The 15,995-nt window shown below is 39.1% G+C and overlaps 1 protein-coding gene across 4 annotated transcripts in view; it reads right to left on the bottom strand.

Annotated features, from left to right (window-relative positions):
* Positions 1–15,995, bottom strand: part of foxp4 (forkhead box P4) — a 301,129-nt gene that overhangs the window by 135,970 nt on the left and 149,164 nt on the right. The gene's annotated exons all lie outside the window — the stretch shown is intronic.

Genomic DNA, 15,995 nt, shown 5'->3' with positions numbered 1-15,995 from the left:
TCAGACTGAGTGTTGTTAATTTTTTTAAAAGTACTTAATTACAATTACAAATTACTTCTCCCAAAAAGTACTTGAGTTAGTAACTCAAGTACCTCAATGTAAGAGTCATTAGTTACTTGGCAAAGTAACTGGCGCTTTTCATGTTTTACACATTATTACATGATCCATTCTACAACGTCTTTCACATCAAATATGTTTATATTAGCTGATTGAATAGCGTACCACACAAATGCTATTTCTAGACCGTGACGTCGCCACCGTAACGCGGAAGTGGGTCGTTATAGACATGCACACGCATACAATCCATGTTATTTCAGCTTTTTTCCCTCCAGTAATCTTTCAAAAAAGAACATCCCGATCAAACGCTGCTGCTACAGAATTGTAAAAACGACTCTAGACGTTACGACATATGAAGGATGTTTTTCTTATACGTTTCCCGAAACCAAAAACTCCGTGGAAAACATGGATCAATGGAATGGATGAACTTGCGCGGACGTCCAAAAGACCAGTTTAATGCCAGCAAGGTGAAGCCATTCCCATTTCATATGCAGTAAAGATTTTTTTGGGGGCCATGGTCCTACAGAGGACAAAGAGGTAAGCCATTTTGATATTTTGACCATTTTTTTTTAGCGTGGCGTTTGCTGTGCGGCTTCTGTCTGACAATGAATGACCTGAAAAAAATTAAAATGGTATCTGACTGCCCCTGTTACCTTTTTCGTTGTAAAAAAAACAACATTGGCAAGGGGGAAGTGTAAATAAATAATAGAATTAAGATTTGTTATTAATGAAAAGAATTAAGTGTTCGTTGGCTTTCACTGAGTAGCATTTGCAATCGCTACACAAAAATAGCAATGTAAATTGCCTTCAGGAACGGTCAGAGGCGTAAGACAACCACAGGATATAATATATAGGAAAGACAGGGCATATGGTGGTAAAGGATCGATTGCTGAAACCGGAGAATGTCATTGTCAGTGCACCCGTTATTGCATTAGTTCCTGTCTACTTTCTACATGTGAAAGTTTTAAAACAGTTTCATTATTTAAAGATAGATTCAAGTCAAGATTTTGCCGATTTAGGAGTATTTTAGATATAACGTTTCTTAGGTTCACCAGGAAAGTTCGCTATAACAGAGCCTTCCTGAGAAGTCTACTGCTTTAAGATGGCGGCTGTTTACTAACGCTGGCGAGTGTATCATTTTGCATCGACTTCTCTATACATTTGCTAAAACCGCCGAGTCTCTTTTTCGCATCTAGTTCTATATACATGTGATATCTAGCATAGCATCATGTGGGTGTAGTTTGTAGGTTGTCGGCTACAGTCAGGTATTATTGGAGCCACCTAGCCTAGCATCACGTTTGCAACGGCGTCACGACTCCCTTCACTCCTTCCCACTCCCGCTCTTCTCTCTCAGTGTCTCCCAGACTTTTCTCGTGTCATTAAACCGACATAGTAACGCATAGTAATGCACGCCTTTACATCCTCAGTAACGGTAACGGCGTTGCAAAGATGAGAAAAGTAATTCATTAGATTACTCACTACTGAGAAAAAAAAATAAAGCCGTTAGTGACACTGTTATACTAGAGTGACCAAACGTCCTCTTTTGCCCGGACAAGTCCTACTTTCAGGCAGTATCCTCGTGGTCCGGGCAGGTTTTATAAATTCATAAAAATGTCCGTTTTTTATGATTTTTCACGGGACCAATTTGAAGAGAATCCCTCCGGCCACTGGGTGGCAGCGCCTGCCTGCGATGACATGACTCCTAGTAGTAGGGAGGGAAGGAGTAGTTCTTCTTGTTTTTGTTGGCAGTTTACCCCTATCATGAGGCATTACCGCCATCTACTGGGTTAACGATTTGGCAACAACGCCTGAAGTTTTTTACGCTAAATACGTATAAAATGGCAACTGTTGACTTCTGTCGGAGCTTTGACTGTAAAATCCCGTTTGGTGTCGCATCGTTGTGCTGCCGATGATTGTAAACTTTTATAGCAAAGTTTGATTTTTGCCTCAGCTAGCTATCAGTAAGCTAAACTGTGCTAGGCATTATGGGAAACGTAGTTTTGAACAGCTACGTTTGGAAATATGCTGGTTGAATAGTTTGTCAGTTTATTTCGGTTTTTGTTTGTGTGCAATCTAGAACATTGAATGAGAATATCAATTGAATGGGAATAACAATTTGTCAAGGACAATTGTCGTGATAGTAATTTATAAAAATGTTTAGTTGGCACATAGCCTACTATGTGTATGTGTATTGACTGGACTACATTTCCATGGGTCTGCGTTCTATATATACAGTGGGGAGAACAAGTATTTGTTACACAGCCAATGCGTTTTCCCATTGGCAGTGTATCAAATACTTGTTCTCCCCACTGTATATATATATATATATATATATATATATATATATATATATATATATATATATATATTAGGGCTGTCAAAATTATCGCGTTAACGTGCGGTAATTAATTTTTTTTAATTAATCACGTTCAAATATTTGATGCAATTAACGCACATGTCCCGCTCAGAAAGTATTCTGCCTTTTGGTAAGTTTTACAGCAAGGGTTTTTGTGCTGTCCAACAGCGAACTCTTGTGGTCGCTTCGCGACATGGTTTATTGTTTTCTTGCCATTTCATTATGGCAGCACGACGTCTCGGGCTGATAATGTTGTGCTTACATGATCCTTGGACAAGATTTGTCCGTAAGTATGGTTGTTGTAAAGAATGTACATATTATGTTAGTAAGCGAAATGTTATATTTTTTGTATGCGACGCTTTTTATTTATGTTTAGTGAACCTGTATAGCGTGCTAAGCTAACGTTGTTGCTAATGCAATGCTTGTGTACTTTTTGTAGTTTCACGACGGTCTAAAGAGGACAATGGTTTGAGGCCATTTTATTAATTAATCAGATGAAAAAGGAAGAAGTCTAATTATTAAGGCGTCGTTCACTAGCTGTCTAGCTTTGGAAAAAGTAGACGCTTCGGAGTGAGGACAGCATAGACAGATTTAAATGACAGTAGAGTGAAATGCCCACTACAGTCTTTATGTACCGTATGTTGAATGTATATATCCATCTTGTGTCTTATCTTTCCATTCCAACAATTTATTTTACAGAATATATATATAATTTACAGAAAAATATGGCATATTTTATAGATGGTTTGAATTGCGATTAATTGCGATTAATTACGATGAATTAATTTTTAGGCTGTAATTAACTCGATTAAAAATTTTAATCTTTTGACAGCCCTAATATATATATGTTTTTTTTTTTCATTATTTTTTTTAATTCAAACTGCATTTTTCCATCCAGAGTGAGGGGGCACACTTTAAATATATTAAAGTGATGTAGGCATCTTTGAGTGAACTTTGAGTAAAATTCAAGTATCTTGAGGCCGGGCTGAGTGTCCTCTTTTTTGGAAATCAAAATATGGTCACCCTACGTTATACTCTAATGCCGTCATTAACAACACTGGTTTAGACCCACTGCTTTAGCCTTTAAATGTCTGTGCTGGGTGATCATCACACACACTAAATGTAATTGTAGCATTAGCATAGTGTTCATATTAGCATAGCATTCACATTAGCATTAGAATTTAGCGTGGTGAGTCTTACCTGCCTAGGGAATGCTGATGTAAATTAGCATTTTTTTCTTGCTAGAATCCGGCATATTTACATCTTTTAGATGTTCATCAATGTGCACTGTCCCTATTAAATAAACAAATATAGTAAAATAAATAAATGTTCATTTGAAATTGTTGGAAAACCTCTTATTTATCTATTTATTCATGGACTAAAACTTTGTCAACTATAACTCAACAAAGTTTTCGTTGACTCAAACTAAACCAAGAAGAAAACATTTTCATATGACTGAAATATGACTAAGAATTAGGATTGTTCCGATCATGTTTTTTTGCTACCGATCCGAACCGATCGTTTTAGTTTGAGTATCTGCCGATCCCGATATTTCCCGATCCGATTGCTTTTTTTTGCTCCCGATTCAATTCCAATCGTTCCCGATAATTTTTCCCGATCATATACATTTTGGCAATGCACTAAGAAAAAAATGAATAAAACTCGGACGAATACAGTGGGGAGAACAAGTATTTGATACATTGCCAATGGAAAAACCCATTGGCAGTGTATCAAATACTTGTTCTCCCCACTGTATATACATTCAACATACAGTACATAAGTACTGTATTTGTTTATTATGACAATAAATCCTCAAGATGGCATTTACATTATTAACATTCTTTCTGTGAGAGGGATCCACGGATAGAAAGACTTGTGACTTTGTATATTGTGACTAAATGTTGCCATCTAGTGTGTTTGTTGAGCTTTCAGTAAATGATACTGTAGCCATGCCCAAATGCATGATGGGAAGTGGAACCATGACTGTGCGTAGTGCTACCAATTGATATATCTTCTCTGCGTTGGGAAATAACATAAGGTGTTAAGAAAAAGATCAATTCCTACCATGCTACCCCACATTGCTTCCCATGATATTTCTAATTGTAGAGAGAGGGATTGTAAGGCTTTAGCCAATTAAAGAAAGGCTCCAAAGGCTGCCAAAATTCACTCTACTCATTTTACGCTGCCTTTTATCTCTCTATATAGGTAAAACGGCGCCATTACAGATTGAGCGCGACTCTGCATGAGTGTGTCGTGCAGCGCATGCATTACTTGCGATAAATATTTTAACGTGATAACATTTTTTAAAAAATTAATTACCGCCGTTATCGGGATAAATTTGATAACCCTACCTTAAGCCTAAACTAAAGATTCTGGATGAGTGTAACATATTATGTCTGTAATGTTAAATACAATTAGAAAACGATTTACCGTATTTTTCGGACTATAAGTCGCAGTTTTTTTTCATAGTTTGGCTGGGGGTGCGACTTATACTCAAAAGTGACTTATGTGTGAAATTATTATCACATTATTATATCATTTCACATGTTATTTTGGTGTTTTGGAGTGACACTGATGGTTTGGTAAACTTGTCAGCATGTTCTTAATGCTATAGTTATCTGAATAACTCATAATAGCTGTTACGTTTACATACTGGCCACGTTCGCATTTCGTTGTTCATGCATCATGTAATATTATCGTACTGTACACTTATTCAGCATGTTGTTCTCTATGATATTTTTATTTTAAATTGCCTTTCAAGATGACATCTGTTCTATATGTTGGATTTTATCAAGTAAATTTCCCCCAAAAATGCGACTTATACTCAGGTGTGACTTATATACGTTTTTTTCCTCTTTGTTGGGCATTTTATGGCTGGTGCGACTTATACTCAGGTGCGACTTATAGTCCGAAAAATACGGTAATTTAAAAAATATATATATTAAAAAAAGGCATGGCCGATATTTTTTTGCCGTTTCCGATACTTTGAAAATGACGTGATCGGATCCGATCGGGGCATCTCTACTAAGAATAATAAGTATTTTTGTCCAAAAGACTAAGATGAAAAAGAAAAATGGCTGACAAAAACAACAATGCTCACAGTTATCTTAATTGCTGATGGCACGAGTGGGCGGGAGCCCAATTGGCTGACACGGTGGCAACTGGTGGATTAGCTAGCATAATGCACGCCTTCACGACCTGCCACGCGTGCACAAAGGCCACGCTTGGCACTCGCTCATATGGCGGGTGGCTCCAAGTGCGCGCATATAGCGCGAGCGAAGCCACTTGGCACCGTCGCTTGGCACACTTAACACGCCGCCACTTGGCATGCGCACATACAGATTAGCGCACGTGCTTGGCAGAGACCCATACGTGTGTAATTGAATAGCCAAGGTGTCCCGTTTTCATGTATTATAGAGTAGCGTGTTTTTTAATTAGGAGAAAATGTAAAAAGCCTCATTAGAGCTATGTTAATTAGACACGTTCTGAAGAGGCCTGGCACTAGCGCAGCGGGTCTCGGGGAGAGTCATGTCAGTCCAAAGCCAAGATTTCCATTCGCTCAAAGCGTTTCCGACGCACGCTGTTCCCGGTTTCAACATGTGAGAAACTCGAGCGTACATTGTTTAAATGTCTTTATGGTAACTGACAAAAGTATGTGAAAAGATGAGTGCTTGGCCCCTCCGAGTGGGACTCCAGCAGCCCTCCTCCAATTTTTCCTTTTAAAGTGTTTTTCCCAAACCGCTCCTTTTGTCCACTCGCTCAAAGTGTTTAGTCGACAGTTTCTTCTCATTTGATGTGCGGGGAATCGAGAGGGTGCGTGTGCGTCAGACAGGCGGGGATAGAACAAAGCTGGGGTCCTGACAGTTTGCGAAGGGCATATGGGAAGAGGTGGGGATCGGCTCCGGCTCTGGCCGGGATGGAGAGAAGGGTCCACTTGTGACCGCTGGAGTGTGAAACTCTTATTTTGTGATTTGAAACATGAGTGAAATCAATAATGAAATATGGTCAATAACAGCTACTCCTCACACTTCCCAATGAAGTGTGTTGGCGTGCGTGCGCGTGTGTTTCGGGAAGTGTGTTGTTCTGAGGCACTGGGGCGTTAGATGGGCAGATGGGGGAGAACAAGAAAAAGGGAGCGGGGTAGATTTTCTACTTGAACTTGGTCTGTCACTGTCCTCTCATGTTTTTTTTTCATTTACCCGGTGCCCTGTCAAGTATCGTATTTGAGTATTTGGCGTGAGTGCGTGTCTACATGGTTGTAGTGAACAATACACCGATGGAACCTCAAGATGGTTTTCCCAGAAAGGTCGTGCTCCAATGTTGCTCATCTCCCACCCTACTTACACAGGAAAAAATGCCACTTCTATAACAAGTAAAATTTTCTTGAAAGGAGGTCAGATGCTTATGAAAGTAAGAAAATTCTGCCAATGGAACAAGCAATTTTTTTCTTGGTAAGAATTTTTAAAATAAGACGGATGAAAGATCTTGAAACCAGTTAAATTTAACTAGTTTTAAGAAGTCTTTGGCTTATAGTAAGCCTTGAAAATAGTATTAACGGCTCATGATAAGCCCTATAACGGGAGTCTGCAACCCGTGTTTTGAGAGCTGCATGCGACTCTTTAGCGCCGCTCTAGTGGCTCCCTGGAGCATTTTCAAAAAATGTTTGAAAGTGGAAAAAGATGGTTGAGGGAAATATATTTTTTTGTTTTGATATAGTTTCTGTCGGAGGACAAAAATCATTTTTTCCCCATTCTATAAAATGTGTAGAATAAATATTACATTTCAACATTTCTTTCACCGAAGACTTGTGTCCTTGTGTCCTAGCCTGCCACACACATTTCTATTAGCAGGGCGGGATGCCATGTGGCTACTGTAAACAAACCGGCAGCCGAGTACCCAGTTGGGAGTGGGAGAAAAAGTGTGATTCCATTATTTCTGAAGAACTCAGAGAAGCGCAAAAATAGATTTAAAAAGTGGATTGCATCGCCAAACTCCACTACTGCTGCATGTTTTGTTGAAACCCAGGAGATAATAAAGCATGGAAAACTGTTCACATATGGTGAGTACATGAAGGAGACATTCATCAACATATCAGAACACCTACAGTATTTTCAGACTTCAAAAACAAAAACCGAGATAATAAAGAAAATCAAAGATGTGCCCAAATAAGGGGCATGTTATGCACGTTCTATTTTGTTGTTTTTCGAAGCCTCAAAAAAAAAATGACTTTGAAAATCGGATTTCTTTATTGCTTTCTTTAGGTGGCATCATACAACGGAGTAGTCACGTGGTATGTTGAATGCACTGCACAGAAAATAAATATTAAATTATGAAGGCTCATTATGTATTTTTAGCCGACTTAGTCATTTTGTTAGTAGGCTAATATAGCTAATGAAGATTCATACAGCATGTGTTGCCTTCATTATTAGTCTTATTTAAGGTTTTTAATTTTTTTGCGGCTCCAGACATATGTTTTTGGCCCAATATGGCTCTTTTGACATTTTGGATTGCCGACTCCTGCCCTATAACAAGCCAGTATTGCTTAAAATGAGTATTTCCAGGCTAATTACGAGACTAACAGAAAGTCTCAAATAATAATAATAATAATAAATAATAGTTCTAAAACGGGTATAAACACTTATGCGGAGATTAAGGGTGGCCGTAAAATATCATTACATGTAATTGACTTTCCTATGCAGTGGATATGAATTTAAAATGAAGACTTTGTCGGTAAAATGTTGTCTATAAAAGTTGTAAAGCAATAAAACAACAAGAAGCTACTAACTTAGCATATATCTTGAAAGTTAATTTTATTGCTGGCAGAACGTTTCGGGGTCATCAACATGTTTTGCCCCCCTTCCACAAAAGTCAAACTCCGCCTGTGTACAAAAGTACTTGAAATTAGATAAGATTTGCTTAGAAGAAGTAAGAAAATTCTTACAATGGAACAAGCCATTTTTTTTCGTGGTAGCATTTCTTACCAAGAAATTACAAGTACACGCAAGTACATGTACTTGTTTTACATGTAAGTGTACTTTTACTACAAGTACACATACTTGTGGTACAAGTCCAAACCACACAAGTAGACAAAACACTTTTAAGATTTTCTGTCAGAACAAGATATTTAAGATGTATAGTCTAAAAAATAAGACAATATCACTTGCTCAGATTTTACTTGTTAAGAGATTTTGTCTTATTTTAAGAGTGATTAAATGTGTTGTTTTTTTAAAACTAGAAATTAGACAAATATTCTTGCTAAGATTTTGAGTTTTTGCTGTGTATTCATGTGTCCCGATCATCCACTGTTCTCCATGTTCTTTAGTACTCTCATAGTCTTTCACACCCATGTGTGTTTTAATATAGGTAGATGCAGCATATTTTATTATGAGTATGTGAAAACCAACCAGTAACTCATATGTCATCATGTTACACATGCCTGCCACCTATGAGCAATATGCCAATTCAAAAGAAGTATAGCTGAACCGCCAATATGAAACGTCCCCACAATTTTGAATCCAATATCTTGGGACAAAGACTCCTCCAAAGTCGCATAAACATTCAAAAAGTTGTGAAGGGAATTGTATCTTTTCTCGTATTTACCGATCGACTGTTTCTATTACTCTAACACACCCAAGATGAAATAAATAGCACTTATACCATAGTTTAAGGAAACCAAGCCGAATATAGGGCATAAGAGATACATGACGCCTTCTTATCACGGAAGCCCAACGTGTGCGTCATGCAACTGACTGTAGCAAGATCGACACTGACGAGGCAGGACATCTCCAAGCCCACGTCTGCATCACCAACTCTCGAAATCAGTTCTTCCAGACGGTCCAGAACAAATGGCGGGACGTCCTGTCCCAACACAAGGAACACCGGAGAACTCCCGGTATCCAACTGATAACACGTCTGATAAAACCCCAAGAGCTGGCCACATCAAGAAGAGCTATTCACAAACACACGCACGCAGCGATCTAACGCCGGATTTCCGTTGAAAAAGTCTGAAAGCTGTACCCCATACAAACAGGAAGGATTGTCTCAGGAGTAAGTTTTTCAAGGATTCAGGGTAATTATTATTATATTTTTCGTACCATGCATGCATTTTGAAACGTGAAAAAACAATGGGAGAAATTAGCCGCTATTGCATTGGCATCATAGTTCGCAATATTTACGTAGAATAAATGCTAACTGCATGTTTTTTTAATTTTATTTTATTTTTTAAAGTATTTATTTATTTATTTATTTGCTTTTAACCAAGAATCGAGACTGTTTTACGTCCATATCTACAAATAATTCAGGGATTTAAGCATTCATTCACATGAATTTTCACCGGAAAAGCTCTGTTTAGATCAGGCGGCCGCTAGCTACATTCACTTACAGACTAGCATTGTACTTCAACATATTTACGTAAAATAAATGGTAACTGCTTAAATTTTAACCCAGAATCAAGACTGTTTAACGTCCATATCTATATAGAATTAAGGGATATAAGCATTTATTCACAAGAATTTTCACTGGAAAAGCTCTGTTTACATAAGGCGGCTGCTAGCAACATTCACTAACAGACTAGCATTGTACTTTGACATATTTACGTAAAATAAATGCTAATTGCACTTTTTTTTTTGCTTTCAACCAAGTATCACGACCGTTTTACATCCATATCAATAAAGAATTTGGGGATTTAAGCATTTATTCATGAGAAATTCCACCGGAAAAAATGCTAATTGCATTTTTTTTGTTGTTGTTGTTGCTTTTAACCAAGAATTGAGACTGTTTTGAGTCCATATCAGTGATGGCCTTGTGTCCCATCAATTTAATTATGAAGTCTATGTTTGGCTTGTAGAACCCTGCAGAGACACCGGTAGAGTTAACATAGTATTCACGTTAGCATGATCATTAAGCAGGCAAGCGTCATCTTTACTTGTCGGACAACTTTTTTACATACAGTCGGTGGCTTCTTAGTGGGTTTAATTCAATGAAAATACATTCTTTTGCTGCAGAGTGGTTATTATCATCAAGAAGTTGGCATTGTCCTTGTAGTTGCTACAAAAATGCGCTCAACTGTCAATGTTCATTCCAAATTATTGGAAACCTTTATTGGTATTTGGACTAAAACCTTAGAATTTTTACAGACGTGTATTCATCGACTTAAACTAGACGAAGATTTTAAAATGACTTAAAGATGACTATGACTTAAGTATTTTCATCCAAAAGACTAAAAATAATATATCAGTAATTGAAGTATCTAGAATTATGACTAATAGAGTATTAAAAAAAAGGTCTGCATCTGACTAAGACGCAATCATATAATGCGTTGAATATCTCCAAAATTCATTGGTTTATATTCTGAATTGAATTTCATCACCTTCAAGCATTAAATCACACTATTGTATTTTTAGCACAGCTGCACTTCCGTCGGACACCATCAATTGTTCCCGCGATTGCCTGTCGAGAGACGTAAGCCATTGTCAAGTTTCTCCTGGGTGTGACGCGAGACAGTAACGCACGCGCGCGCAGAGTGGATTGATAATATCTCACACAAGCAGTCAAACACAAAGAATATCTCAGAACAACCAATCATGGAGTAGATATCATCTTGGTGAGTTTCTTTCCCTTGCAGTCCAGATCCTCCTTTCCATTACAAATAAAGAAAAAGAAGAGAAATATGATTGGGGGAAGGAGGGAGGGGGTTAGCATTAGTGTTGTTGTCAGCATAAACCTTGACTTCAGAGAAGTCAAGACACCAGAAGAAGTCTTCCCCCTCTCTCTGTCCCTCAGAGAGACGGGGGGGAAAAAAATCTAATTATCAGGCTCCTAAAGATCTAATTATTGTCTGACACTCATTTGCATGTGAGAGAGCACCCCAGGAACAACCTCAAGACGGCCATTTTGGACCACTGCACCACTCACCATCGACGCTTTAAGATAAGACCTGATTCAATTCAATTTACGGGCCTACTTTTGTTAGGCGTGAATAGCTTGCTAAATGATTTAAAAAAGACATTTTTCTTTATTATGAGGCTAACAAATTGTGTAGCTCGTTTAGACATGGTGTGCTATTATTTCTCTTAGTCTAACACATATTGCTAATGCTTCATTTTTTAGTAGTAGTGAAAGGAACCTCAGACTTAAAGACTTGTAGGCTCTATTAAGCCACGATTGTTCTCTATTACTTAAATATGTTATTAGAAACACATAAAATATTGCCATTGATTTAAAAATCTATCATATTTAGTACATGTTTTGACCTACGGAGGGCGCCATGTTTTATGGACGCTCGGGGTGATGACATATTTGGGCTGGACTGGGAGAATAGCTGAGCTAGCTAGCAAGCAAAGCTAGTATGACGACTGGCATGATTTCTGCTGATGGTCAGATTATTCAAACCGATCCTAGGCGGCTTGCCGATATATTGACTTGCTGCCATTTGACAGTTTTTATTCTTTTTTTTTTTGTTTTGTTTTAACATTCCTCGTTTATTAAGACAAAGCAACGAACAGGAAGAGGTTATGGGGGAACAGAAGAAAAACAAGAAAAGAAACATAAGAAACAAAAAAAGAAACAAAAGAAAAACAGCAAAAAGAAATACATTGAACGCCAACTTTATCTATGAATATGTTGGTGCTGTCGTCAGCTAGATGTATTTCCATTTGACACCATGTGGGGGGCCTGTTGACCAGGGAAAGAAGGAGGTGGACTCTATAAGATAAGTGATAAAGAGGGGTGGTGTGTACACAACTCAGCTCTGTGATCTAGAAACCAGTAATGGCTTGTGAATGAATCTGAACTGAATCCCTTGTGAGTGTAAGCCCATTGGCAACCGACCCTGCACTGCCCCATCGTCAATCCCGGCACCGAGGCCCGCCCACCAAGCGCCCCCAATCACATCCAGCCGTGCGCGTGCCCCATCAAACATGTGACAGCCACGCAGACGAGCGGAGACACGCGCTGGCGCCACCCCAAGGCCATGGCCCCCACCCAGCCAGCCCGGGGAGGGAGGGCGGCGAGGGAGGGGGAGCCAGCGCAGGCCATCCCTCCTCCTACAGCCCAGCAAAGGCGCCATTGTCACCCCCCAATGATCCAGGGTGGTCCCTTGGGCCACCCGCGCTCCCATCAACCGGCGTTCGGGGATGAGAAGAGGGGACGCCCCACCAACCTCACGGCCACCCCCGTCCATCCACCTGGCCCATGAGCCACAGCCGCAGCCCCCCAACTGGCACGGCACACCACGAGACCCCAACGGCCCACCAAGCCCAGGCCAGGGTCCCCCGCCGGAGCAGGTGACACCCAGCCGACACACCGGCGTCCGGCCAGAGACCCACAACAGAGCGCATGGTGGATACCCAGGAAAAGAATAGATGGGAAGCAGGAGAATGCCGAGGAGCCGTCGTGGGGCGACGTGAGATCGGACAGTTTTTGGAATGGAAAGGAGTGTCCGTTCTAAAAGCCGACAGGTGGTCACCCTACTTATGGCACAAAATTGCAGCAGGGCCGACAACGAAAAGTGGTATTTGCCATGTGGCAAAATGGATTTTGCCATGTGGATTTTTGTTTTTGCCATGTGGCAAAATTGATTTTGCCATGTGGCATTTTTTTATTTTTTGCCATGTGGCAAGATTGTTTTTGCCATGTGGGCTTTTTTTCGGTATGTGGCAAAATGGATTTTGGTTTGTGGCTTTTTTAATTTTTTTTTTTTTTTTTGTTCTGTATGTGGTATTTTTCGGGGGTATATGGCATTTTTTGCACGTCCAAATTTTCCATTAATATTAAATGGCAGAAAAACACGTGTGGCACAGACCAAAAAAAAAAAAAAAAGCCACAAACAAAAATCCATTTTGCCACATACCCCTCCAAAAAAAATGCCGCATGTCAAAATAAATTTTGCCACGCCACATGGCATAATAAATTTTGCCACATGGCAAAAAATGCCACGTGGATAAATCCATTTTGCCACTGTCAAAAAAAAAAAAAAAAATGCCACGTGGCATAATCCATGTTGCCACATGCCACAAACTAAACTCCATTTTGCAACATACCAAAAAAATGCCACATGTCAAAAATAGATTTTGCCACATGGCAAGATAAATATTGCCACATGGCAAAAAAAAATGCCACATGGCAAAATAAATATTGCCAAATGGCAAAAAAAAATGCCACATGGCAAAAAAATGCCACATGGCAAAATCAATTTTGCTACATGGAAAAACAAATGCCACATGGCAAATACTACTTTTGGTTCTCACTGTCTCTCTAAAACTGGGGAACATCCGTTTTGTCGACTAAAACGAGACGAACATTTTTTTGGAGTTTGCGTCAACAAAAATTAGCGTTTCGACACGACCAAGATATAAAAGACCAAGACGAAAATGAAAGAACGGCAAGAACTTGCACCCTTCCGACACGCAACAGTCATAAAAAAAAAAAAAAATGAATGCAAAAATTTCCATTATTTATTTTGAGGGTTTGTCTGTTTACAAGAACCACGCCTAAAACAAATCTAAGTAGACAGCTTTGAAATCACAAATTACAAGCTTGGAAGTCCAGTTTGCCGTGGCGTCTAGTAAAGACTTCTTTTTTTATGTACCTTGTTTTTACTCAGTGAGGACACACAAGTGCGCACACACACTCTGCCAACACACATCCTAGAGAGCATTGGCAGGATGTGTCTAACCATTTGAGCTGACAGCTGAGACAACAGAGATGTAGTTCGGGTGCCCTGGATAGTGCAGGGAGGCTAACAGGCCAGGCACCAACAAACAAGACAAACAAGACAGAGATGGAGAGAGGCGAGGAGGAGGGGCTTTTGCTTGTGTGTGTGTGTTGGGAGGCAAAGTGAAGGAAGGAAATAGAAGGTAACACCCCACATCAGAATGTGCACACGAGGCAGGTCAACTCAACTTGTGTTCGATCCATGTTTTTCATCCGAAAACTGTCATTCCCGGTTCACGATATCACTTTTAGGTTCAAACGACAGAAAATGCTTATACCGATCCCCCGTGAGGTTTTTAGCACCTCGTAGCCTTTACGGTGAAACACGTCGGTGTTTTCGTCAACGATGACAATAATGAAAATATTTCGTCGAATAAAAATGTTTTCATCACGATGACGTGACGAGAAAGAGCTAAAAACGTGTCTTGGGAGACGAAAACGCAGAACAACGGCAGTTTTCCTCTTTTTTTGTCACATGTTCAAAATGCCTGACACTTTTTTATTTTACGTGTAGTACGTTAGCTTGCATCGTTGCAGCGTTTGGGTCGTAGCACTCCTATTACGATTATTACGATGTGCTTAAGCCAGGCTGTGCTGCAGGCTTGCTTGTTTGTTTTGAAACACATGGTAAGATTCGTTTTGTTATCTTGGTAACAGAAAATACAATGTTGCTTTATGAAGGTCTGTAAAGTGTGATCATCATACACCTAATTTAACTCGTAGCATTAGCATAGCTTTTGTGTTAGCATCAGCATAAAACTTAGAGTAGTAGTCCTCTTGGACTTTTTTTTTTACATTGTGGTGTAAAAGTGGGTAAAATTAATTGAAAACTATGTGCCGTTTTCCTGCTGAGTGACGAAAACCAGACGAAGACGAACACATTTTGAAATGACGAATATATGATTAAGACTTGTTAAGTATTTTCGTTGAAAAGACTGAAACAAATATTAAAATGGCTGCCAAAAACAACACTGGTTGAATGCTAATTTTGACTTTAAAATTCACACCGTTTAAATTTGGATCTCTCAAAGTTGATGCTGAGTCAATAAAGTCTCTAATATTGCAGTTGATTTTATCGTGTTTTCACGTTTTCACGTGATCATGTCAATTTCAGAGGATCAGAATTGGGTCAAAAAAGATTGGGTTTTTGATAACTATATTTCTATTTTAACATGTTTTTTTTTCTTTCTTTCTTTTTTTTTTTAGCATAAACTTCACAATGTATTGGCATGACACATTCCCCATTCACTGCGTCGCGCTTTCCCGAAGGGGGCTGTCCCGCACTCTACTTCATTTATTAGCAGTCGGTCACATGCAGCCTTCTAACGCCGGATTTAGGTTGAAAAAGTATGAAAGCTGTACTGCATAAAAAACAGGAAGGATTGTCTCGGGAGTCATTTGTTCGAGGATTCAAGGTAATTATTATATTTTTCGTACCATGTATGCATTTTGAAACGTGAAAAAAATAGGGGAATTAAGCAGCTACAGCATTGGCATTGTACTTCGCAATACTTACGTAAAATAACTGCTAACTGCCCGTTTTTTTGCTTTTAACCAAGAATCGAGACTGTTTTACATCCATATCCTTAAAGAATTCAGGGATGTAAGCCTTTATTCACAAACATTTTCAACGGAAAAAGCTTTCCGTCTGTGATATAGCGGCCGCTAATTTGCTTACTGACTAGCACCATAGTTCGCAATATTGACGTAAAATAAATGCTAACTGCTCGTTTTTTGCTTTTAACAAAGAATCGAGACTGTTTTACGTCAATATCTATAAAGAATATAGGGATTTAAGCATTTACTCACAAGAATTTAATGGAAAAAGCTCTGTTTTCACGTGGCAGCCGCTAATTTGCTTACCGACTAG

This window comes from Corythoichthys intestinalis, chromosome 9 (genome assembly GCF_030265065.1).
Source record: "Corythoichthys intestinalis isolate RoL2023-P3 chromosome 9, ASM3026506v1, whole genome shotgun sequence".
Classification (NCBI taxonomy): domain Eukaryota; kingdom Metazoa; phylum Chordata; class Actinopteri; order Syngnathiformes; family Syngnathidae; genus Corythoichthys; species Corythoichthys intestinalis.
Note: the sequence above shows the minus strand (reverse complement) of the source record. Positions and strands in the feature narration are given on the sequence as shown.